The sequence below is a fragment of the Nilaparvata lugens genome, chromosome 6 (genome assembly GCF_014356525.2).
Source record: "Nilaparvata lugens isolate BPH chromosome 6, ASM1435652v1, whole genome shotgun sequence".
In the NCBI taxonomy this organism is placed as follows: domain Eukaryota; kingdom Metazoa; phylum Arthropoda; class Insecta; order Hemiptera; family Delphacidae; genus Nilaparvata; species Nilaparvata lugens.
Genome location: NC_052509.1, coordinates 17,141,273 through 17,166,496, shown reverse-complemented (window position 1 = coordinate 17,166,496; position 25,224 = coordinate 17,141,273). Strand labels below are relative to the sequence as shown.

Sequence of the window (25,224 nt, the reverse complement as noted above, 5' to 3'; positions counted from 1 at the left end):
CTCCATTGAATATATGAAATAAACTCAATTTCAGTTGTTCTTTCAATATAGAAACAAACAAATGTTAATGCCGTAAATTTTCAAATCGAAACATTCGAATACCGAGGCTAAAAGTGGTTTTCATTAAAATATTGAGTGAGCCTATTTCATTTCAATTCTCATAATATTTTATTCAGCTACCGTACTTGATTTGGATTGGATTAATTTTATAAATTAAGACACTCTGTGTGCAGATATCAATGAAAATAACAGTGTTAAAAATGAATAATAACAATACTATTAATTTGTTATTGCACTCTCACTTATGACCACAAAGGACGGCAAAATGTATTTACGAACAGATATGTGTCTAAATAACGAGCTGAGCCCACTCTTATGACCAAAGTCACATGATATAATTTCTGCAGAAAACAAAAAAAAATATTAAGGTAGTTTACAAATATTGTTAATCACTTGACTCGAAACATTTTTTCAGAAGAGTACAATTTCAGATTTTTCGAGAGCGATTGAACCGACAATTAGTGTCAATATTGTTTCTCCTTACCTCATTCTGAAATTCACTAAATCCCCTCTTACTTTCTTATCCTGTACTGCTGGATAACATAATTATGAAAGGTTTCTATTGGAATATTATACTGATCTGCTTAAAACATAATTCATCAATATAAGTTGTTTACATACATGATGTAGCTTTGTAGTACTCTCTAGAGTATGATTATACCCAAGTAGTTTTAATTTATGTAGCCTAACCATTTTTCTCAAGTGTTAAAAGTGTCATGCAAGATGATTTATATTGTACACGACCCTCCTCACACACAGACTCGTTTCTTGGTGAGGGGTACTATTTTGTAAAATTATTGAATAATTGTCTGTAATTTCAATATGTAGAAATTTGAATAAGTAATGACATAAGCAATTTTTAATTTACAGGTTCAACTATCAAAGCCAGTGATGTGTCCCCTGGAAGTTTATGAAGTGATGACGGATTGCTGGAAAAGAGACCAAGCCCTCAGACCAACCTTCAAACATATTTACAAATTCTTCAAGCAGAAAAACTTTGATTGCCTTGGAGAGCTATGATAACAATTATTATCAATATTATCATTGTTAATCTAGTTAATTAAATGTGTAAATCCAATGTAAATATAATGTATCATATCTAGTCGTAAATCCTCTATAATATAAAGTTGTTTGACAGTTTGATATTGCTTCTAATGAAATTATAAATTTAAAAATATGGTAATGAGGCGTGTATCGAGATACCTTAAAACTAGAGCAGTACTTTTTCAAGGTTTTTCTTCCCCTTTTAACCATTATTTTATTTTTTAAATACCCTCTATTGCCCAAGACTGACCAGCTTAAATGGTGAACTTCATTCCACTTTTATAGATATTAAAATATTTTCTCTGCCAAGATTAAGAATATATAGGAGGAAGAGAATAATAATATATAAGAAAATTAGTATAGTTGAGCAATTAGGTGCTATACTTATTTCAAATCTTCTACTTTAGAGAAATAATCCACAAAAATGGATGATAGAGTAAACTAGGAAATAACTAGTCTCATTACCTCCTACTAATTTCCAACTCGATATTCAAATAATGGTTCATTTTTGTTGCCGTAAATAGATATCATGATTGATTTATGTAGAATCTGATAATGTTAATAGTACTGTGATGAATATGGAGTAGGCTTTTCTGCAAAGATAATTCTCCGAAAATTTAATAGTAAGTAAAATAGTCAAGTAAAAACTCCAGAATTCTACAGAGCTAATCGCACTTAATAAAAATGTATCAAGTTTTTTTATACCTTTTTATATAAAAGATGCTTCTATTTGATAATTATTATCAACTTGTTGTGGAGTATTAGTACGACAATAACAATTATTGTTATTGTTTAATTATTGCTTTATTACAAAGATGCTGTTTCAAAGCTCACTCAGGTACGGTACTTCACATACAGCCTACATTGACATAAAAGTAGTCCATGGTGGAATTCTGACCTATATTGTTAAAGTAAGTTGAAACATAAAATGATGTACCGTATATTTGAATGTAGGCAATCTTGAGTATCGCTTAGGCCTATAGGTATATATGAGTAATTTTTATTTCCAAGAAATTTCATGAGTTTAGCAAACTATAATTTCAGCAAGATTACCAGTTTTTTTTCTCTTGGGAAATTTCATTATATTAGCCTGGTTCACTAGGAATTGCTGATAATGGATTTCTGTTGTCACATAACATTGCAAAACCATAACAGTAAGTTATAATGTCTTAATACCCTGATTTTCCTCAATAAGGTGCATTGCTGGTAAAATTGGGTTGCACAATAAATGGATAGAAGAGTGTGTGTGTGGGAAGATTTATTCAAAGTATGTGGAAATTGTGATGTGAGATCATAATTATACCAATTTTATTGGATCAAAAATGTTTATCCTATCTTATAAGAATGACAATCAATTAATGATCTATTGAATTTATATCATATTATTATTTTTGTACTAGCTTAGTTCTAAATCCCTTGCCAATTAAACATGATAACAAGATTGTAGGTAGGCTGTATAATAAAATACGGTGATAATAATGTTTTCCATAATTCTGTTATTGTAATCAATAAGATGTATTAGGGATATGAGAGCATATAATAACATTCTTTGAACTGCTTTAAAAGGTTTACCAAAGAGTATTCCTCAATTGAATCTTTTAATGAAGCTATGACCGCACTCACAAGTCACAGTGCATGATATTTCCTACAAGGATTGATCGTACAAATAACAGCGACAAACGCACGAACCCTTTTTGTGATAGAAATAAATTATCATACGGTACTGCATAAGATTTGTACGTATAGCCCTACACAGTTGAATAGTTCCGACATCTCGAAGATGTTGGGATAGTTTTTTCTCTTCAGATGCGTGGTACTCCCACAAAATGAGTGAATGACTGGAAACTGATACATATGAAAGCAGTTTGTGATGAAAATACAGACTTGGAAGAAATTTAGTTAATAGTTTAAAATTAATCATTAATTTATAATTTTTAACTAATTTTTAATGGGAATTCCTAACGGATGATAATTACGCACAATAGAGTGAAACTTGATTGTTACTTATTTTAAAGAAAATAACTTGAGTTTATTTTGGTTAATCAGACAGAAGTAGTGTATTGGTCTGTATAATAGATTCCTTATTCTTTCTGATGGAGAGAAACAGAGTATAAGTACGGTACACGGTATCGTACTCAATTTGTTTTTTAGCGGTATTGTTCAAGGTAGAGTATTGTATGTTTACGTTTACTCTTCCTTTAAGAGCTACTGATTATTAAAGCACAATAAAAATTATCAAGTACCCTTTATTTTATTGCAAACCAATATTTTTATTTTAAAGCGTTGTAATAAAATGAATGGTCCTTGATAATCTTTATTGTGTTTAGTACTGCATAGTACACGGTATTGTTTAAACTATCGTATACCGTAGTATTTATTATATAGCCTACTATACATTATACATTGTGAGCGCGGTCTTACACTGTCAATAAAAGCCTCCTTTCTTATACATAGAAAAGGTGTACGGTTTGCTCTAGAGGTATCGAGTTCTTGTACAAAATAGATATATATTATTTTATTGAATATAATTGTACTATATCCTTTCACTTATCACTGCAGAGACTGTTGGGAAATCATTCTTTATGAGATGATGCTAATAAAAATAGTTTTCATAGCGACCGCTGACCATATAATCGGGCTGAATTTTTCTCTGCGTTTTCAAATACCACTTGGCCATAGCTTCTAGAATGAAAGCTAGTTTAATGTATTATAATCAAATAAACTTTCCTTTACTTACAAATAAGACTTCAGCTTTCTAAGTTACCCCACATGAATTTAATGAGTAGTATTAATGCATTATAATTTAATTGATGATGGATGGTTCAACTCTAAGCAATAAATTTGACAATATATTATATATTTCAATATAAGCTGCAGCTATAAGAAGTATTATCATCATTTGACATTATTTTATTAAATGTCTGTAAAAATTGAACAAATCTAATGTTACTGTTTTTTCTATTTCTTGTCTGAACCTGTTTTATTACAAAATATTCTCTAGAAATGCGCTTACCGTATTTGTTAATTATTAGCCCATATAAAAATTAGAGAGTTCTCAAATAAAATTATGTGAATTTACATCTAATTTCACTTCCGAGTTTTCCATGTACCGTACACTATGAATCACTGAATGACAATGTAAAGAAAACTTCTATCTGTTGTTAGTGATAAAAATGTATTAGGTACTATGAAAATGATTACCATATTGGTTCCTTTTTTTATTAATAAATCGTAGGTACTTTTTAGATCATTAAATCGGTTCATATTGATTCACTCGCTTATAATTTTAACATAAATGAAAATAAACTTGAATATTTCATTAGTTTGAATTCTCCAAAATATTTATTGTTATTTATATTTCAAACGTTACAGCTTTATTATATACCTTTATTAAAGGTATTCAAACAACTACATTTAGACTCTCAACAATAAATACTGATTCTTGTCACAGAAAAAAAAATGTTATCATAGGAAAACCATTAGTGATTATTTATCAATTTCTTATTACTTGTTATGCATCTAGAAAGATATATTGATGTATGATTATTATATATTTTCCATAAAATGAATAATATCTTATGTATAAATTTAAATTTATACATTACCTGAGCAAGGAGAACTGTAGATAATGGGTATGAATGGTGTAAAAATTGAAATAAAATATATTGCAGTCTCTGATGTGAGTATAAACCTATATTATAGATTGTAAAGGAAAATCTTTGGATTAAGATCATAATATCAGCTTCAAAAATATTTTACAGTTTTATAAGCGAATTAGTTTTTAATTTCAATTCAATGACCAGGATTCTAAAAGTAGAATATGTACATAGAGAGAGCTGTGAATACAGTGTGAATAAACGTTTTGAAAGAACATAACTTATTTTTTCAACCTATGGGATAATCAGTGAACGATAAAATATTATTATGACCGATTTGTGTGAAATTGAAACTTTCTCAAATTTGCAATTTGACCTATAGTATTTGAAATTTCACCAGAAATGTATTTAGAATTCGTTTATGATAATCTAGCATGGTAACTTATTTCCAGAAAAGTCTTCAGTTTAAAAAATTAACTTTTTTGAAAATTGCATATATTTTTTCCAGATAACACTCATCTCAAAATCAGCATGTACTGTAAGTAATTATAGCTATTCCTATCAAAAGGATGGGCAAATGCCAACGTTATACAGTATTGGTTTTGGAGGGGCACAGGGTGCATGTGCTCCTCCAAGATTTCAAGTACCTAATAAGGGTCGAGAAGAATATGTGTTCAAAATAATTTGAAGTTGATTGATCGAATCTTTCAAAGGTTTTTGCCGAACATACACACAGACGGACACCGACTTTGACCTTGAGTTGAAAGTAGGAGCTCGCTAACGCTCGTTGAATACAAATATATTTAAATATACATATTATTGTGCATACTTTATATGTGATAGGACTTAATCATCCATTTGTTTATAATTCATTCAAACAAAAAAATTCTAATTCAGTACAAGGATTCATTCAAGGTTTACCTTATAGTGGTGTTTCAAAATAAAATGGCTTAGAAATATTATTGACGATTTCCATAAAATTGGGGGTTTCCAGCGTTTTCTGTATTTTTACAGCATTCTCAGGAACAAATTGTCAGAAAATGCTTCATGGTAAGAAGGTGAAAGATTCAAATTTTGGAAGTAAAATCTTTTTGTCAATTATTTTTAACTCCATTGAATAATATATTATGTATTTGACAGTGAAAGATACATTTTCTCCAATCAATTTACTGTAATGAAAGATATTCACAATAGTTGACCGAGCGAAGTGAGGTCTAAGATTCAAGTCGACGGTTTGGCATTTCTCTTTATGTTTATATGTTTATATTTATGTTCCGCATTCACAGCAAAACGCGGCAATAGATTTTCATGAAATTTGACAGGTATGTCCCTTTTTGAATTTCGTGTCGATGTATAGATAAGGTTCTTTGAAATTTTGCATTTTGAGGATAATAAAAAAGGAAGATGAATCTCCTTCTAACGCCAATATTACCGTAAAAATCAGACCATAGAATTATTTATCATAAATCAGCTGTCGAGTGGATTATTAATTGCATGCGTCATTGCATGCGATTGATATAATATAACTTACGTAACTTAATGTAGATTAATGTAACTTGGTAAAAATCAGGTTTTGTGTGGATTATTGATTGTATGCCTCATTGCATGCAATTTTTATGCACTATTGATTCCATGCAATAACGCATGCAAAATAACATAGTACGTATTATCTCGACGTTTCTCTGCTTTCAACTCGGGCTGACCTGTTGCCAGTATGTCTTTTAGAAGATTATAGCTCTTGATGTTAGCATTTCTGATACACCAGCCCCAATAGCCATTATCGTTTTCACACCGATATTTTGCAGACAGGATTCACTCTGATGTACAGTATATAAGAGGAGGCTGCGGTTTCAACTGCGCAAGGTCTACTGTTCACAGAGCTACTAGTTATAGTGGTAGGCTATTTATTCAACAGTAGAGATATATTTTAGGTATTTACTTATAATAACAATGTCATTATTATGATTAACATACCTTATCTATAAATAATGAAAATTATAATAAAATTTCTATAATACAATTTTTATAATAATAAATGAAAAGAGAAAAATAATATAAACTTATGCAATAATAAATAATACAAACAACAAAAATAGGTACCACCAAATTCAAAAATTAAAAATACAAAGATTTCAAATACTTATGAAAAAAGTAAAAATAAAACAAATTGAGAATTCAAAATTCTAAAACTTATAAAAATTAAAGAATATAATAACAAATAGGCTAATGAACAAAAATGTTATCAATAGAATAAATAAAATTTATAACTGAACGACGTCCCAAACCATATGCACATCCACACTGATACACCAACTATTTATTTGATCAGATCATGCTCACACAAGATTCAATAGTAATTATCATTATAACGCTTTCCGGAATTTAGCGCGAGAAAACCAGAAGACATCTTGGCGCCCAGACAAGCTGTTATAAGTTCTTTGCATCCTATTTAATAGTGCATAAAAAAATTGCATGCAATGAGACATGCAATTTATAGTCTACACAGCTGCTGATTTGTTACCAATAAGTTACATTGAGATATTGAATCGCATGCGTCATGGCATGCGATTTATAATCCACTCGACAGCTGATTTATGATGAATAATTCTATAGTCTCATTTTTACTCTAATATTGGCGTATGAAGGAGTAGTCGTAGTTTTTATTTTCTAATTCTATAATTGGAAACGTTTTTCCTTGACGAAATTAGACATTCCTAAATAATTCAAAATAGCTAAAACTTTACACTATTTTCTCTTTATTTTATTTTGTGTTCAATTTTCTAGTTTTTCGAAATTTAATTCAAACGTGACTATGACAATGACTGCGACTACGCCCCGTTTTGGAAAGCCAATTTTCTGACTCCAGCTGTTTAAAGTCTAGGACTTAGCTAAATCCCGAGCTCGGAAACCGGCCCTTAAACATTCAAACATCAAGAGAAATGCCAAACCGTCGACTTGAATCTTAGACCTCACTTCGCTCGGTCAATAAGCAATGTTAGCATAACCTTGAAGGGAATGTTTATTGATGTTTTCAAGGTAAAAGAGTGAATAAAGAGAATGGGATTCTGCTTTTAAATGTGAATGTAAGTGCTGGTATCTGAAAAATTGCGATTATTTCCGATAATAATAACACAGTAAACGGAAACAAAAGAGTTAAACCTCCAAGAAATAAAGAAACTGCACATGTGTATTACAATGCATTATTGCTCATAGATTCCACTGTTTCACAATCCAAAAGAGGCTAGAAATACCAAATGATAACTACCCTCTAGCACTCCAGTTTTCAACTACTACAGTGAGATAATTTCAGATAGAAAATTCCAAAATATCAAATGATTCTGAATAACCTTATCATATTCCTATTAAATAGCAGGTACCAAACCCCTAAACTTTCACCTCTAACCAACTTCTTCGCAACCCTAAACATGATCCAAATTTGAATACCGGTTAATTAATTCTAACAAATCTTATCTATATCCTTTTTTTAAGCTTTGGCCGTTTGTGAGCAGTTTTTTACATTTGCATTTTGGCTTTTTTGTTTGTTACTTCATCGTAGACTTATTGAGGAACTAGATAAAACTGACATTTTGTCTTTTGAATAATCTATTCATTCCTCTATTCAAGTTCAAGAGTTGGTTTTCTATGTGAATTCAAAGATGTCATATCATTGCATTTTCCATTCAGTAAGATCGCTTAGCAAATATCATGTTCCATGTCAAATTCAATCACAGGAGTGAAAATATAACTAAGCTGGTAAACCTGATTGATTATTATTCATATAAATCTATATGGGACTCATATTGGAGGGGTTTCAAGTTTGATTTGCAATTTTGTCTTGGTTTGAAAGGTTTAATTAAATTCTCAGCAACCAGGTAATGGATAAGCTCCATTAAAAACTTATATCCATTGCCAACTTATATAATCCAGTAAGTACTCTGAGTATTAATTTGTAGTCTTCAATTCCAATTTATAAGTTGAAATAAATAAAAATATTTGTACCATTATTTTACCAGTATATGTTTTATTGGTGCATAAATATGTTTCTATTCATGAGAGCCATTTTAGAATGAGGAATGGATGAGAGCTATGACATTTGAAATTTGTTTTCATGAGTTGAAACATGTTTGTTATCAAAGACCTTAAAGAGATATGCATCTTTAAGGTCTTTGTTTGTTATACATGATAAAATATCAAAGATACTGGATGATATCCATTACAACTCATTAATTTGGATATAAGCGGCAGAAAGCAAACATAAGAAATACTAAAAAATATTTTTTTGTCTAGGTTGATAGGAAGTTGAGGATCGATTGTGAGACTATAACTTGTTTGAGACTATAACTTGATTGTGAGACTATAACTTGTTTTTTTATAGTCAAACCACTGATGTCACAAAACATCATTATTTACAGACGTTAGCTAGATAGTTGTTTGTAGCAGGAATTATTCAACTAATATCAATATTCAGTCTCGAAGAGATTTTAAGCTGCATCAACCAGAAATCCAACAAAAATAACTCACATTTCAAGTACGCTTTTCGACAAACTCACAAAATGGCTGCTCTCTTTACGAGAAATTTCCACACAAAAGTGTGTAGCAGCAGGCTCAGGCTAGTGTTCAATGGAGGCCCACGAGATGATAAAACAGAATAGAGTAGAAAAAACTACTTGTTCATTTAATGACTATTTCATATTGAGAAGAATCATCATCTTATTTTCGGGGATTCCAGTATATAATTCTGGGTCTTTGGAACTGATTCCGGGGAAAATTTTGGGTAATTTTGTCCATTGCCATTGGCAACACTGTGTGGTTCCCCTATTTCAATTTTTAACAGAAACAGAGACGAGACAAGAAATAGTGAAGTTTTGTATTGGCAAATGACAATAGACATCAATATTATTTTACGTTGCTTTTGTTTAAGAATTGAAAACTAAATGCAGATCTAAAGAATGAAGAATCATAACTATTAAGGTGAGCTAATAATAATTTTATAACTAAATCCATCTAGATATAATTCGCCATGGCGGGAACTAACTTAGCCTATTCTATTCATGTTTACATAGCTTGCAAATTAGGTTTACACAAATCAATATGTATTAAACATATTACCATTTTATTTCGTAATCTGAACATACTCCTTAACGTCTGTCCAAAAAAGTTTTTGATCAATAGTGAGTTTTATGTTGAAATTATCAGTGAATACGAACTATACCAAGATAACCTGCAAATACGTTGAACATCGAACTCGGGTGAGATCTATGCATGCATTACTGATAAATTTATTCTAAAGTGAGAAAATACTAAAGTCTGGAACTTTAACCCAAATATCCAATCCAAATTGAAATATTTCTTGTAAAATTGGATCCTATGTAAAATATTGCACATTATGAAGTAGCATCAACATGCAGTATTCTGTTTGAACATATCAGTGCACGCATCTCAACTTGTAAAAATATTTCGGTATAATATTGGATAGCTTTCGAAGAATATCATATCAAATAAACTTGAGAGACTACTCTTGATAGGTAGATTTGCTAACTTTTAACTAAATTTTGATTATTAAAAATAAAAATTGTCATAAACTGAGTGATAGAATTTCAGCGTCTGAATTCTATCAGTGTCTACGAAAATCATGTTATGCTGCAATCAAACAAACCTTGTATTATATGTTAGGATAAACTTTATTGTAAAATTCATGTTGAATATAAGAATTCTTATTATTGGGAGGTTAGTTATACAGGTATTCAAACCTATATTATTGAAATGAAACCGAAGTATCAGAGACTTCAGAGTAGAAAGTCAATTACAGCCCTCACTACAATAAACATAACTAAAGCATCTACATCCAAAATAAATTCAAGACACAACCGGAACATGAAAGAACAAGTTGAGGATAGTCAAGTTAATTTACAAAGTCAATTTAAATGCAAAAAATGTAACTTGCCTGTTCTGGAAAATCATAGGGCTGTTACATGCGAATGCGATGACAATGCTTGGTACCACATAACTTGTGTTAATATTCCAATGGAGCAATACGATTTGATGACAAGGGGGGTGGATCAGGGACAGGCTTGGATATGCGATACATGTAAGGAAGGAAATAAAGAAGTTTCAACTCAGCAAACGATTAATGATAGTGACTTTCAACTAACAAATGACAATCCAGATATTGGAAATGAAAAAGTTAGGACGGACTGTAACTCATTACAGCAGACAAGCAAGACAAAAGCCGGTACAAACTCTAAATCGGAGTCAGGCATGATTAACATAAACAATGAACACATTACCAGACCAAACTCTACGACAAATAGTCAAAGTAAACAAACAGATATGATAATAAAACTCCTATTGGACGACATCTCTGAACTTAGAGATGAAATCAATATCTTAAAGAGAGAAAACATTAGACTATCGGATGTTGTAGTTAAAAAATTGGACATAATATATAAGCTTGAAAATATCATCTATGACTTCTCACAGGGAATTCACCCAGAGCAAACCTGCCCTAAAAGGAAAGAAATTGAACAGGAGACGAATACCTTGATTTATCATGGAAATGGAACTAAGGAGGATAAGACAAATGAAGACTTACAGGTAAATGGTGAGACGGAACCAAGGTTACAAATGGAAAAAACTATTACTTCTAATGAAGAGAAAAACGTTATGGATTTCTTGATAATGGGAGATTCTTTGATAAGAGACGCACCAAGCATTATAGAAGACAGTACTACTCAGGAAATCAAAGTGGAAATAATCCAGGTGCAAGAATACAAGATGTCAGTAAAAGATTAAAACACAAACAGACTTTACCTAAAAAAGTACTTTTAAATGTAGGCTCAAATAACATCTATGAATCAAAGACACCCAATCAGGTGATGAGGCCTCTCTGGTACACCATTGAGGCAAACAGCAAGAGATTCCCTGATACAAGATTTTATGTCAACCCAATTCCAATTCGAAACGACTGTAATGAGAGATTTATCCATGATACAAACGATGCCTTGAGATTTATGTGCCATCAACTAAATGCAATATATGTGGACAACTCCAGACTCCTGACTAGAGACCACCTGAAATGGGACGGAGTCCATCTAAACTGGGAAGGATCAAAGATACTAACAAAAAGCATGATAGGAGCACTCGGGGTCATGTTAAACCAGAAAGGACACCCAAACGAAAAAATAGCCTCAATCACGCCTCACCCAAGCTAAATCAAGTTTTGCAAGCAAATACAGGGAAAAGTCATGGAAGCCATACTGAATATGCAAATATCAAAACAAATAAAAATAACAATACACAAAAAAGATCTAATATGAAAATTATGTTTTTGAATGCACAATCCATATTTAACAAAATAGAAATGATAGAATCAATATTGCATGATGGGAGATGTGACATTGTATGCATAGCGGAAACCTGGTTAAATGATGTGAAAATGAAGAAATTTAAAATTGAACATTATAGTGTATCTGCTGTATTTCACAGGAGAAAAAAAATCGGAGGTGGTGTAGCAATACTAAACTTGGTTTCCAGCATTACAAAGTTGAGTCCTATAACAAAACTGAATGAGATCTCAACTGAGGAAGTATTTGAATGTTGCGGAGCTCTCGTGAAGTGCAGTAAGTTCAAATTCATATTATTAAATATATATAGGCCACCTCATCGGACAAACTTCAATCATTTTATGGAACTGTTGGAGATTACCATCGACATGATCAAAAATGACTATTGCGATCTACAAATTGTGATATGCGGTGACTTAAATATTGACAATTTGGTGGATGATTTTAACAAGGAAATTTTTAATGATTTACCAATGTCACGTAATCTTCAAATCACTTTTAAACATCATACAAGAGTAAATACAAGAACTGAACGTCACAGCCAACTTGATTATTTCATAACAGACATTCCAAACCAGTATTACACAATTGAGTTATTGCCACCAATTCTTTCTGATCACGACATTATTGTTCTAAATCTTAATATAGCGACATATAGAGTAACGAAAAAAACCGAGAAGAGGAGATTTACAAGACCACAGCAGGACCTATTCAAGTATTTATTGGCAGTTCAAGATTTGAAGGTTGGTTTCCATGACAGTGTTGAAGATAGTTTTAATCACTTTTACTCGACTTTTCTATCGACTTTTGACAATTGCTTCTCAAAATTAATATTTAAAGACAAAGACAATTCACATGTTAAATGGGTTAAACAGGAAATTCTTGAAGCACAGGAGCAATTGAAAGACATGTACTGGCATGCTAGGTATGAAAGAACATTGAACTCTAAAGAGAATTACAGAAGCACTAAACAAAAATACTCAAATCTACTAAATGAAACAAAAAGAAAGTTCTATAAATTTAAGATTGATAGCGCTAAAAATGTTAGCAAGGTCTCCTGGTCCATCATAAGAAATTTAACATGTGATGAAACTGTAAATAATTGTAATATAGATTTAAAAAGAAGTGACGAACTCATTACAAACCCGGCAATCGTGGCTAATATGTTTAACAATTATTTCATATCTGAAACTGAAAAATTGACTTGTCGGGGTGGAGAAAAATTGAGTGTAATTGACAGTTAGATGCAGGGGAATGATTTTACTTTGTGGCCGGTGACTGAGGACGAGATAGCAAACATAATTGTTCAAATTGGTTCAAAGACTAGTGCGGGGGTGGACGAGGTGCCTTGTAGTTTGTTGAGTGTCTGTATAGACACTATAGTGGAGCCATTGACATGTATTGTGAATAAATCATTTGAGCAGGGCGTCTTTCCAAGTGCAATTAAAACATCTAAAGTGGTTTCAATATATAAGACTGGTGATAAAAGTAAAGTTGAAAATTTTAGACCAGTGTCAATACAGAGTGTTTACTCGAAGATCTTCGAAATTGCCTTCTTAAAACGACTCATTCCATATCTAGAGAAAAGGAAATTACTAAATAACAGACAATTCGGATTCCAGAAAAACAAAAATACAACGGATGCCATATTTGACTTGTTAATACGAATATATGAAAATCTGGACGAAGTGGGTGAACAGATATGTATCTTTTATGACATGACAAAGGCATTTGATCTTCTATCTCATGTAAACCTTTTGAATAAATTATCAAGAATGGGAATTAAAGGAAAACCTCTGAAATGGATAACCACTTACCTGGAAAATAGAAGGCAAACTGTCAGTATAAGACATTCAGGACATGATGGTATGACTCGAACTTATAAATCCACTCTTTCGACAGCGATAAACACCGGGGTTCCGCAAGGGTCGAACTTGGGGCCAGTCTTGTTTCTGTTATATGTAAATGATTTACCTGAGAATATTACTACAGGAAATGTATGGCTTTTTGCAGACGATATCAGCCACTTAATACAGAACCAAAATAAACACAGCCTCCAAGTTAAAGCACAATCTGGTTTAAATGAAGTGAGTAAATGGTGTCATATAAATAAATTATTGCTAAACAAAGGGAAAACCAAAATTCTGCAGTTCTACAATAGGAAAAAGTATGAAAGTACTCCTCTCCTCAGATTGGAGGGATCTAGTGTGAGTGTGGTGGAGAGTACAAAATACTTGGGCATATCCATATCAGACAACCTGGACTGGCGACTACACATTGAGAACCTATCAACAAGACTGACAGTTGTTTGCTATATGATGCGCCGTCTTCAACCACTCCTAGATCGAGAAGTACTTATGAATGTTTACTACGGCTGTTTTCATAATATAATAAATTACGGTATACTATTCTGGGGAAACAGTCCACACATGGAAAGAATATTGCTTCTGCAGAAACGAGTTCTAAGGACTATCTTCAAGCAACCATACCTCGCCCACTGTAGACCCTTGTTTATGAAGGCTGGCATTCTAACACTACCTGCGCTGTTTGTTTTGGAGGCATGTTTGATGACTAGAAAGAAGCCAGATATTTTTTTGAGAAATCAGCAATATCACCACTACAACACCAGACGAAGAAACGACACTCATGTGACAGTGGTACGATCCAGATTGACCCAATATGGACCAAAATATATCTGCGCTAGGATATACAACTGCTTGCCGGATGAATTGAAGACCTTGGAAAACTTGAGTCAATTTTAAAATGAACTAAAAAAATTCCTCACAATGAGACCATATTATAGTCTACAAGAATACTTTGAGGAAAGAATCTCACCACACCGACACCAGGAACCACAAGGAAATTGAGCACTACATTATGATGAAAAAATCTGACGACCATGGCGCATACGCGCTTCCAGTGGGAGAATATCAAGTATCAAGTAAGTAAGTAAGTATCAAGTATTAAACGATCTCATCAACTACTACAACTAATAATGAGAAATATTCAAGATTCTAGCTGTATTTTTTTTTTAATTTTAACCAAAAAGTACACAGTTCTCTTCTCTTTGTTTATTGGTAACCAACTCTAACCTCTTTCACATCTTTCTGTGCATCAAATTGAAAATTTGGTTATCACATTTTTAAGTACCTATATTGTTGGTAAACACCGTTAAGTTTTCATAAATCAATAAACATTATAATTAGAACTAAGTCAGGCTATTAAAATCTATAAAACCCTAATTGTGATGTGGGGAGTACGGTACCGTAAGTAGAATAAGCCAACTGTCATTTTAGAACAAATATTAATATTATTTTCTATTGTATTTTTACTGTCATTCAACATTTTAATATTAATTTTAATCTTTCTGCTTCAGTATGCTATTGCTTAAATTGTTTGGTCTTTAAAATTGGTTATAATGCCATAAACCATAATCCCATTACTTTGCTTTTTCTGTGATTATTCAATAATAAAACTTCTAGTATGCGGCTGATGTTCTGTCTCATTAATGCTCCAACTAATGCTTCAGTCTCATTACTCACGCACAATACTAGAGCTCATGTGAGCATCATCCTCATATAAATAAACAAAAACATTGCTAGTCACTTAGCTGAAAAATCATAACCCTAGACATCAAAGCTGGCCTATTAAACTTTTTTGCATGTTCAATCTTTAGACTCTTCTAAAACCATAGAAAGCTGTTCAATTACAGTCTTTTATAATCTATAATTTGTAAATTCTAATTGTGAGTACCGGTACTAAACGCTACTACTTTTATTAAATTGCCGACCTGATGGTTAATTACTAAATAATATTCTTAGCATCCATTATGCTGCTTCTAGATACAAAATAAGGACAGTGACCTTTTCAGGCTTATGGGAGCACTGTCGGCAATTGTTGAGAAGTCTCCGAATTCTCACATAATGTATTGTATTATCGGTCAATATAATTTATTTAGGAAAATCAGTAGCCTGATAATAATAGTCATGATGGAACTTACGACAGCTCCCCAATAAAGGCTATGATGACATTTTTCAGTTTCCTTTCCTAGCAAGACATACAGAACTTGCGGTTCTACATAACTGTGAAGAACTTACTTCTGGAAATATCACTCTACTTTGGGGAGTAAAGGGCCTTTATTTTGGGGATCTAGCTCTTTACAACATCAATAACTATCCAGGAAAACAAACTTATAGAAGGGCCACTAATCACTTAGGGATTTAAGAGGGAGGGGCTTCAATTTTGGGGATCCTGCACCTGTACAACTTCAATAACTATCCAGGTTATTTTCAATGTATTTGATCAAGAAATTTGTTGCTGTCTACCTGGAAACCCCAGTACTTGGCAACGATTTCAAGTAATAAAGTAATGTAAGTGAGCATTCAATAATTCGTTACTTACTACTAGTGATGTGGATCGGGAATATTCCCAGTGGGAAGGAACTTTTGATTTGGCAATATTTCCGAGGCCAAGAAATTTTGAGAATTTAAGGGAATTTATAAAATGGCTCTAAAAATGATTGAAATCGACGAATCCCACTCATATTTTACATGAATATGATCAATAAATCATCATTCTATTTGATATTGATCAAGCTCAGCCACATTTTACATTGATATAATCAATGAATCATTATTCTTTAAGCCTGTTTTGCTCACTCACTCACTGTCTTTTAAATACTCGTATAGTCCAGTCAATGAACGATTACAAAGGGAAAATTTTGGAACACAATTTTTGACCCCGTAGCTCTTTTAAGGGTAGTAAGGGGGTAAATATATCAAAAGTCCTCACTCCTACCCCTGTGCTAAGGTAGTGGAGGTTTGAAAGTGCCATATTTTGTTTTTTGCATATATCTCGAACAATATGCGCCTTTCGTAAATTTTTGTCGAACACAATCATAATATTAAAGATCACAAATTATCCTACAAATTTCATTTTCAACATTTGTCCATATCTCTCATAGTTTTCTAGGTATGAGCTCTCTAAGGTATCACATTTTGAAAAAAACCCTTCCGGCTCCGATTTTTTCATATTTTTTGCCTTATAACTTTTTTTCAGTAGTTAATGTAGGAGCTAGTTTATTTTTTATTATGTTTAAATTTACTAGTAGTGCCATGTCCTGAAAGGTTTAATTGTGTTTCTTCATCATGTACGAATAATGTTTCTTCAAATAACCGCTAAGGTACGTAAAATAAGGTTAAAATATAATTTAGGGAAAGTAATTAAGTGAAACTTCAATCAAAAGATTTTATCAACAAAGCCTGTTATTTTTCAAGTTAATAATATTGATTGAGAATAATCCTTTTGATTTTATTAGTGATGGAAGATACTTATAATTTTTTTCTACAGAAGTATAGAAAGTTTTCAGTTACGTTACATTTGAGTTATTGTTTCTGGAGATATATTATCGTAGAGTATTGCTGAAAGTCAGGAAGATAGCCTTTAAATTGGAATGAAACTTTTAAGATATGTTCATATTGAGTTTATGACATTTTTTTAATTTATATTTTTCAGACTCTGTTTTCTTATGTCATTAAGGCTTTTGAATGATTTAGTAAATTTTTTATGATAGAAATCTTAATAGACGAAGAAGAAAGTTTTCTTTTCCAGGAAATTAATATAATGAATGTTCAAATTTTAATACATTTAAATTACTTCTATGTGTTACTAATTTTATTTAATTAAAGGTAAAAATTCCACAAGATGAATCTTATAAGGCAAACATTATCTTTCCTTAAAGTGAAATTTTCAATATTTTGTTCTTTTATTGTGTTATAAAGTGTCTTGTTTTATTAGGTGATAAATTCATAATTTCAGTTGATACTAGTTTTTGGACTTGTATTTGTAGGTAAATCAAATCATAAACTCTGGAATGTTCATTTTTAATTAAGGTTCTGAGCAGTTTTGGGCGAATGCCCGTTATTTACACTTGGATTGCGTCCTATAGTTCATAAATAATAAATAAAATAAATGTTGGCTGGCGCACAAGTTTCCAACAATACTAGCCGAGCTACTATATGAAAAATTATATTTGATTTCGCAAACCAAACGAAAAATATCATATAAGTTAGCATCATTCAATTTGAATTAGTTGTGAAGAAAGATCCATTAATTCTGATAAAAAGAATCAGTAGTTTAAAGATAAAAATCTATATAAAATGAGGATTCAAAGAATGAGAGAATTTAATTAATTGTAATCAATAGATAACTCCTGTTTTAGCTTTTGATGAATTGTAGGAAGAGTTAGAAATTAATGCTGTAATACATTTATTTACAGCGGTTCAGGTGTGTCCCCAAACCAACTTCTTGTACTACCACCCCTTTGGTTCCGCAACTTTATGTAAAACCGCTTCAAGACACCCGTTCAGACGACAGGTCTAGGGACGTAAGAGGACGTCGCCGTCAAGCCAAATTCAACCGGTAAAAGCTCACCGCCAAAAACAAGGTACTGAGCACTACATTATGATGAAAAAATCTGACGACCATGGCGCATACGCGCTTCCAGTGGGAGAATATCAAGTATCAAGTAAGTAAGTATCAAATATTAAACGATCTCATCAACTACTACAACTAATAATGAGAAATATTCAAGATTCTAGCTGTATTTTTTTTAATTTTAACCAAAAAGTACACAGTTCTCTTCTCTTTGTTTATTGGTAACCAACTCTAACCTCTTTCACATCTTTCTGTGCATCAAATTGAAAATTTGGTTATCACATTTTTAAGTACCTATATTGTTGGTAAACACCGTTAGGTTTTCATAAATCAATAAACATTATAATTAGAACTAAGTCAGGCTATTAAAATCTATAAAACCCTAATTGTGGTGTGGGGAGTACGGTACCGTAAGTAGAATAAGCCAACTGTCATTTTAGAACAAATATTAATATTATTTTCTATTGTATTTTTACTGTTATTCAACATTTTAATATTAATTTTAATCTTTCTGCTTCAGTATGCTATTGCTTAAATTGTTTGGTCTTTAAAATTGGTTATAATGCCATAAACCATAATCCCATTACTTTGCTTTTTCTGTGATTATTCAATAATAAAACTTCTAGTATGCGGCTGATGTTCTGTCTCATTAATGCTCCAACTAATTCTTCAGTCTCATTACTCACGCACAATACTAGAGCTCATGTGAGCATCATCCTCATATAAATAAACAAAAACATTGCTAGTCACTTAGCTGAAAAATCATAACCCTAGACATCAAAGCTGGCCTATTAAACTTTTTTGCATGTTCAATCTTTAGACTCTTCTAAAACCATAGAAAGCTGTTCAATTACAGTCTTTATAATCTATAATTTGTAAATTCTAATTGTGAGTACCGGTACTAAACGCTACTACTTTTATTAAATTGCCGACCTGATGGTTAATTACTAAATAATATTCTTAGCATCCATTATGCAGCTTCTAGATACAAAATAAGGACAGTGACCTTTTCAGGCTTATGGGAGCACTGTCGGCAATTGTTGAGAAGTCTCCGAATTCTCACATAATGTATTGTATTATCGGTCAATATAATTTATTTAGGAAAATCAGTAGCCTGATAATAATAGTCATGATGGAACTTACGACAGCTCCCCAATAAAGGATATGATGACATTTTTCAGTATCCTTTCCTAGCAAGGCATACAGAACTTGCGGTTCTACATAACTGTGAAGAACTTCCTTCTGGAAATATCACTCTACTTTGGGGAGTAAAGGGCCTTTATTTTGGGGATCTAGCTCTTTACAACATCAATAACTATCCAGGAAAACAAACTTATAGAAGGGCCACTAATCACTTAGGGATTTAAGAGGGAGGGGCTTCAATTTTGGGGATCCTGCACCTGTACAACTTCAATAACTATCCAGGTTATTTTCAATGTATTTGATCAAGAAATTTGTTGCTGTCTACCTGGAAATCCCAGTACTTGGCAACGATTTCAAGTAATGAAGTCCTGTAAGTGAGCATTCAATAATTCGTTACTTACTACTAGTGATGTGGATCGGGAATATTCCCAGTGGGAAGGAACTTATAATTTGGCAATATTTCCGAGGCCAAGAAATTTCGGGAATTTATAAAATGGCACTAAAAATAATTAAAATCGATCAATCCCACTCATATATTTCATCAATATAATCAATGAATCATCATTCTTTAAGCCTGTTTTGCTCACTCACTCACTGTCTTTTAAATACTCGTATAGTCCAGTCAATGAACGATTACAAAGGGAAAATTTTGGAACACAATTTTTACCCTGTAGCTCTTTTAAGGGTAGTAAGGGGGTAAACATATCAAAAGTCCTCACTCCTACCCCCTGTGCTAAGGTGGTGGAGGTGGTTTGAAAGTGCCATATTTTGTTTTTTGCATATATCTCGAACAATATGCGCCTTTCGTGAATTTTTGTCGAACACAATCATAATATTAAAGCTCACAAACTATCCTACAAATTTCATTTTCAACATTTTTCCATATCTCTCATAGTTTTCTAGGTATGAGCTCTCTAAGGTATCACATTTTGAAGAAAAACCCTTCCGGCTCCGATTTTTTCATATTTTTGGCCTTATAACTTTTTAACGATTCATTGAAAAAATCCGTGCTAAACATGGGCTCATAGAGCATTATATTCTCTTCAATTTTATCTATGGTCTCATTATTTTACGCATCTCCCAACGATTGTTGCAGCCGTTATAGTGTTGAGTGTGAAATCTTCAGTTTAACAACAATAGATCAATTGTCAGGGAAAAAGTCCTTATCCCTACTCCTTGCGCTTAAGGGATGAGGGTGGGGGTAGTTTAAAAGTTGCATTTTTTCATTTCTGGCTGACACGCATGTAACTGGGAAACAATGCATTTCAGCGACATGGCTGACTGAGTAAAAATTGAGCTAGATAAATTTCCTACAAGTTTTGTACAGTAGAGTTTTGTGACATCTTCTTTAGTTTTTGAGATATTCACTTTTAAAAGCGTAAAATCTTTAAAAAAACAGTTATTCTTCCAACTTTTTGCACTTTCAGGGCTTTTTACTCAACAACAATGAATCGAAAAAATGTAATTTTTACACAGGGGGTAGGAGTGAGGACTTTTAATATGATTACTCTTGATTATTATTATTATTATCATCATTTTATGCTTTTCATCAATTTTTATAGCAGTTTTAGTGTTGAGTGTGGTAGGAGTGAGGACTTTTCATACGCTTACCCCTCACTATCCTTAAAAGGACTGCGAGGTCAAAAATTGAGTTCCAAACTTTTCCCTCTATATCTGTTTCAGTATTCGATGCCTGGGCATCTTATCTTATTACAAGTTAAGTAAGCCTCAAAGATTCTTGAAAGTTTGTGAGCTATGGAATTATTTTCTTTTCAATATTGAATTGAACTCGAGTATGCTCCTTGTTTTAGTTTAGCCTATTTTGCTGTATTTTATAATTTCTAATTTTTGGATTTATATTCTACTCTAATCTTTATTTAGGAGGTCAATTATTTTTGTGCGGAAAAATTGAATAAAATCATTCAATGAAAGTTAAATCACACTCAATACTTTGTTGACTTTGTTTACCTGATTTACAGGCATTTATTAATAAGTAAAAAATCTTATTCAACTTGTAAGACATGAAATTAGCATGATAATAATAGTGCAATTGAATGATTTATTGAATGCTCATTTCTACTTTGTCTATGAACTACTTCAAATTACTGTTTTCTTTGAACTTACTACAATTTATAAGTTACTCATCCTTATATTTCTTACATAAATCTGTTGTATAACAGGTAATTGAGACATTGTGTAATAAAAAACGTCTTTTTCGGTAATTTTTTATTAAAGAAATCATAAATTTCCTCAAGTTCCCATAAATTCCCGGGATTTTATGATTTTTGGGAATATTTCCCTTAAATTTCCTGGAAATATTTCCTCGATCTTGAATTCCCGGGAATTTTACATCACTACTTACTACCAGTGTCTTTACCACAGCCCATGTGATTATGTTCTATTGAATCTAGTTTCGTAGTTTGCATTATTTAGCTCTTGTGTACCTCTTGCACAACAGCATAAAAACAATTTGACACGACCCTTGCTGATGAAGAAAACTCACGATTCCTCTGCGTTCTAACTGTTATGAGGACACATATAAATAATAACAAGCTACGTGATTGTAGTTAAGTTTCCAGATATGAATTGTTAGTTGTACTTTGTGATGTCACATGTGACCCACAATGTAATAATAAAATAAAATAAATCATTTTAGAAAGAATTAGCGAACTGAAAACGATCAGCCTAGTCAAGGTAGAATTATTGTGGAATTGAGTCTTCTTTTTGATAAGAGGTACAGCTATTATCAATAAAGCGATAAGAGATCAATGAAAAGATCTAATTATACACTAGTCTAAATTGTTTGGCAGAAATAAAATTATGAAAATGGTGAAATTTGTTTCTTGGCAGACACAAAAAATATCAATTAATTTAGAGGTTGGAATTCTTGTTATGATTTTGTAGGTCACATGATCTCAGATCAGGCAATTTATTCGACTTATTGCTCGATTAATCAGCTGACTGACCAACCAATTATTGTCATAAAAATATGTTTTATTTCACTATAACTAGTAGTTCTGTGAACAGTAGACCTCACGCAGTATTCTCATCCACAAGTACCGGATTGAAACTATTGACCTTATGGAAATACAGCAATAGACCAATTTTTTGCTCAAATTGGTATCACATAAAGTGCGTTAATATAGTGGTAGCTGAATATCGTAAAATAAGTGATCTCGGTGAAAAGACTGTGTGGTATTGTGTAGAGTGCAAAGACAAGGTAAGAAATATCATATCTAAGCATGCAAACCCGGTGACTGTGAATGATGGAAATTCCCATATGAACTCCAAAAGTGACGAAAACTTTATTTTAAGTGAACTTATTGACGAAATGAATAAGATTAATGTAAATTTTGCCCAGTTAAATAAGCGAGTTACACAAATTGAATCATCTCAAAGTGAGGTTAAGTGCAAACTTGCTTGTGACAAAATGACCAAAGTAAATAGTGTTCAGGACCAAATTTCAAAAATGGAAAGCACTATTATTTCAAATTTCTATGTAAAAAACCCAGAAATTTTACATCATGACAAAGATCTAATAATTTCTAGTGAAATTACTAGGCCTACTATACAGACTACGACATGCAATGACAACACAAAAGTAGATTGTGATCAACATGCATTTGATCCAAATATAAATGCAACTCAGGACAAATCAAGAAATGAATTTGATGCTTTATTGACAAATACAGCTTTATTGGCTGAGCAAAAAAATTCTGAGGTTTTTTCTAGTAGGATGGACTTATGTGACCAAATAGGTGAGAGTGAAATTTTTGAAGATTCAAATTGGAAGCAAGTGACTAAAATAAAAAAGAAAACCGGGAAAAATAATTCATTAAGCACCCAGAAAAATTCACATACCCCAGTAGAAAGAAATGAAAGACACAAATTAAATTATGCCCAGGCTGCAAAATCAAACAAAATCAAGACAAATACACATTCAAATAAAAAAGTTATAGTAGGATCAAAGGACCTGAATGAAAATACAGGGCCCACAGCTATGCTTGTAGGAGAAAAAAAGGCATGGTTCCATTTAGGGAAGATTAAAAAAGGAACAACAGAGGTAAATGTCAGAAATTTCATGTCCTCATCTTTTCCAGGTCTGAATTTCATTGTTGAAGGCTTGGAGAGTAAAAGTGATATTTACTGTAGTTTCAAGGTGGGAGTTGAATTTGAAAAAATGGAAGAAATCATGGATAGTTCAAAATGGCCAAGATTTGTCACCCTGAGGCGTTTTTTATTCAAACGCTTCCAGGGGGGAGCCCTAAAGTAGATCCCAAAAATCAGGGGGAAGTTCGGGGTAAACTGGACATGGAGCAAAAAATAATATTTCTGAATGTTCAGTGCCTCAGAACAAAAATGGATGTCCTTGAATTTTTCATAGAGGACATTGAACCTAGCATCCTGTGTGTGTCTGAGCACTGGCTGAGAAAAGAGGAAGCTGAGTACTATAGCAATGTGGGGGAACTTGATTTGGCATGCATCTACTCAAGGTGCTTTCATAGAAATGGTGGTGCAGCAATTTTCTTAAAGAAATCCGTCAAGTTTGAGCAGATAGATGTTCAAGATTACTGTGAGGAACTCACAATGGAGCTTGTAGCAGTTAGACTGTCAGAAAATTCCATCATTGTGGTCTCCATTTATCGGTCTCCAGATGGCGATTTTGAGCAGTTCATAGGGCGTCTGGATGATCTGCTGAATGTTTTGACAGGGCAGCATGGTTCAAGAGTGATGATTGGGGGAGATTTTAACATCCATCTGGAGGTTCCATCTAGAGAGAGAAATGATTTCTCTAACCTGCTACGAGGACATGGACTTTTTGTTGCTAATCACCTTCCAACAAGAGAAACTGCATGCTTGGACACAGTAGCCACAGACTTGGAATCATGGGAGTATAGAGTTGAAGTCATTGACCCCATGGTATCCGATCACTGTGCAGTTGTTTTGACTATGAAACAAGATACTGGAGATGAGCCCCCACAAACCTGGCACTCAAATTACAGTTTCAGCAGCAGAAGTGTTAGAGATGAACTTATACCTTGTTTCTGCAGCAGGTTGAGCGAGATAAATTGGAATGAGGTTATCAGACTGGTCAAGCCTGAATATGCATTTGATATGCTTATTGCTGGGTACATGAACATTTTTGACTTGGTTTTTCCAAAGGTGATAAGAAAGGTGCCAAGGTGTACAAGCAGGGTTCCATCACACTCAAAGGATAGATCTTGGTTCACTGAAGATCTTGCCAGACAGAAGAACTTGGTGATACTCCTACATCACTTGTACAAATCAGCAGTGTCACCAGAGGAGAAAATGGAAAAGCATAGGCTCTATGTGGGACAAAACAAAATCTTCAGAGAAATGGTTAGGCAGGCAAAGAAAGTATACACTGCTAATACCATTGAATCGGCTCCAAATAGCTGTAAAGCAGCGTGGGAGGCCATAAACAAACATCGCCCCAAAAAGCCCAAAGTTAAATCAAACATCAGTCCAGACAATTTCAATGATTACTTTGTGAATGCTATTGAGGATGTTTTGAAGAATCTAGACGAAGCTGACATGGACCCTGTGGAAAATGTTACAAATACAGTTCATAAGATGGATGT

The 25,224-nt window shown here is 32.6% G+C and overlaps 1 protein-coding gene across 2 annotated transcripts in view; it reads left to right on the top strand.

The window, feature by feature from the left end:
- Nucleotides 1-9,518: 9,518 nt before the first annotated feature.
- LOC111048601 (kinetochore protein NDC80 homolog) overlaps nucleotides 9,519-25,224 on the top strand; it is a 44,762-nt gene continuing 29,056 nt past the window's right edge. The window contains exons 1-2 of one of the 2 annotated variants that reach the window (XM_039430298.1): nucleotides 9,537-9,671; nucleotides 12,186-12,319. The gene's annotated coding sequence lies outside the window, so the exon portion shown is untranslated. Of the gene's footprint in view, nucleotides 9,672-12,185; nucleotides 12,320-25,224 lie in introns of both variants that reach the window. The other variant, XM_039430297.1, reaches the window with a different exon arrangement.